Genomic DNA, 3014 nt, shown 5'->3' with positions numbered 1-3014 from the left:
ACAGATCGGGCAAATCTGCGCCACTTCGGCGGAGTCGCGGGCGATTCTTAAAAAAATATCTTCGAGACACAATTTCATTGAGAGTGTTGTGCAAATTACTAGAGATTTTTAGAGCCCAGCCTGATCCACCAAACTGGGTCAATATACTTGACGTCCTTAACGATACCAAAACGTTATAGCCAAGACAGCCTTGTATCGGTGTGCCACTAATGTATTTGTGTGCATCTTGATCTTACTGTACCCTTTGCACGAGGCAATAAAGAGTGGTGCAGGGGTAGAAGTGTGCAGGGGTGCAGGGGTAGAATGCCCATTTCCCCTCTCAGAAGGCCCGGTTCGAATCGCAGCTGTAGATGGTGGGTTTTTCTTCTCAGTGTCACCTTTTGTAGCTAAATTGGTTCTCCTTTGCTTCTTAAACTAGTTTCACTTGCTACGCTTTCCTTCAAATTGTAACGCAAAATGTGAAGTAAAATAGAAGAAATTCGACAGTGAGCGTAGTTATTTGCAGTACCACCACCCGGGATTCAACAAAAACGTAAAATATGGCCTCAGGGATTTTGCGAATACGACACTTGAAACGCGATTTCACATTTTGCGTTGCTTTTTGTAGCAATACGTAGCAACCGAAGCTAGTTTTAAGTAATACAGGAAACCAACACACCTATTAAAGGTGGCATTAAGAATATAATCACCTCTACAGCTGCGATTCGAACCCAGGCCTCTTGAGTGGGAAGCGGGCATTCTACCCCTGCACCACATTGGCGGAGCCGTGTGCAACTCTTAAACGACAGCACAGTACAGTCTACCGATCGCAGTGCTACAAGGGGATGGACACTGTTTGGGCTTCACTTTCTGTAAATTCGTGCTGCGGGCCATCCTCTGTTCTAGTACACTCTACTCTTGCTGTGAACAAATGTAGGCTGTAGCGACGGCTTGTGGAACCACACTAGAGCAGGGTTGCCAGGTCGAAAAAACAAAACTATAGCCAGAAAATTGGGAAAACTAGCCAAAATGTAGACAATTTGAGTTAGTTTAGGGCCGTAAGCGTACATATAAGTAGCCAACAGCAGCCACGCATGTGTGAAAATCACTTCCGCATTTTAACTTAAATGACTACGTGCGAAAGCCTTTCGGCAGAAATGTAAATAAGTGCTCTGTGAGCCCTTTAAAATCACAATTCCTGAGATTCCCGCATACATTGTTGACTTTTGTAATAATTTCATGCTTTACGAGGTAGTGTTCGCGCTGTTGAATAGTTACTCTCTCTCTCTAGTGGTTTTGCATGGCTTTGCTTGAAATGCCTAGAAGTTGCAGCAATAAAAATAATTCTACGGCATGATGAGTGCGCTCAACATGACGGTTACTGCATTGAAGCACAAACTGAAGCCACTTTCGCAAACATTTCTTCCGCGATGCAAATCCAGAGTCGCAGTCCGTACTAAGCCTAAGAAATGACACAAGCATTTCGTCGGATATCCTAGACGCATTTTTGTCGGCAGATTGGTGCAACATTCTAAAGAGAGCACTAAATAACCAAGACAGAAGATGCAACGGCGCACCAACACAAGCGCGCACTAACAACTGTTGCAGCGAACGTTTGTGTTACGGCTTTGCCTCTTGCGTCGTGGTTTTTCAGTGCTCACTTGAAATATCTGATATCCGATTTCTGATGTCGATTAGTGCAGAGCGCCCTGAATGCAGAGCGCTTTCGATTCCTGTTCACTTGAAATTGTGATTTAAGCCGCGTTCAGCAACGGGTCCCTGAGGCCTATGCAACAGTTCTCTGTGAATCCCAACCAGGTGTCCAAAAACACTTTTATTTTGTGTGCGAGGCCTACTTGACCAGCGGGTTATTAACGCGTAGTTCTTTATATTTGTGTTATGATCGACCATGAACCTTACGCCTGCTTAGCAACTGCGTCATCCTTTTCGTTAAAGTTGATTATCTACGTAATCAAAGTGTAAAAAATCAATTTTTGAGTTAGAAGCACGCTTTGACTGCCTTGTTTTGGCACCATATACTCGAACGCCTGCGACGTCACCAGAAATTAAAAATTTTGCTCAAATCTAGGGCACAAGAAAGTAGCCAAAACGCAGCCAAGTAGTCAAGACAATTTTTTTGCCGTCGCCGGCATAAAAAGTAGCGAAATTTTTGCAAAGTAGCGAAACCTGACAACCCTGAACGGGAGTAGCGGGATCTAGAGATGGAAGCTATAAGTGCGTGGAAGCAGTATTGATTTCTAGACGAAATATGGAATACAAATACATGTCCTGCAGAAACCCTATTGCCCACCTTGCAGAGGGAGCATTGCAATGAAGCAGCTTCTCAAACGCAGAGACAAGGGACGTTTTCTTATTGACAACATTGACGAAAAGTCGCCTTACGAAAATAATGGTGGTCTGCCGGCATCGGTTCTCCCAGGGTACTTCAATGCTTTTCTGGTCACGAAACTCCTCCGTAACGCTATGGGGAGAGCTTGCTATGTCACCGCAGCTGCCGCGCGGCGGCGCTAGCAGCACGCGGGAGGCATTGAGGAGAACTTCGCTGCGTAGGGAGAGCTGGGGTCCCGAGGGATCCGGCGGCATCGGCGTTCAGTTTTTCTCGTTGTTTCTTAATTTATGTGACTGACGGGTGTGAGAAATGTGTGCGAGGACACGGATGGTGGACGTGAGTGACGATGCCGAAGATTTGCTGTGCACCGGGTTGTCGCTCCGGCTACAGAGGTACCAGCGGAGAGGTGTCGTTGTTTTGTTTGCCGAGGGATGGCGATGAGAGGGATGAATAAAAAAGTGCCATACCGCGACGTCAAGCTGGTGGATTTATCTTCGATTCTGAACATGTTATTGTGTGCGAGAAACATTTCGACGCCACCAATTTTATTAGAACGGACGACTGCATAGTGAATGTAAAAAATTTGTCTTTAAAACGCGAGAAGGCAACGTTTTGCGGGGAGGCGCTGTTTCTTTCGCAGCCTGCTAGTTTTTTAGCATAAAAGAGAGCTGAGCTAGTTGGGAGA

This window comes from Rhipicephalus sanguineus, chromosome 8 (assembly GCF_013339695.2).
Source record: "Rhipicephalus sanguineus isolate Rsan-2018 chromosome 8, BIME_Rsan_1.4, whole genome shotgun sequence".
Taxonomy (NCBI): domain Eukaryota; kingdom Metazoa; phylum Arthropoda; class Arachnida; order Ixodida; family Ixodidae; genus Rhipicephalus; species Rhipicephalus sanguineus.
Note: the sequence above shows the minus strand (reverse complement) of the source record.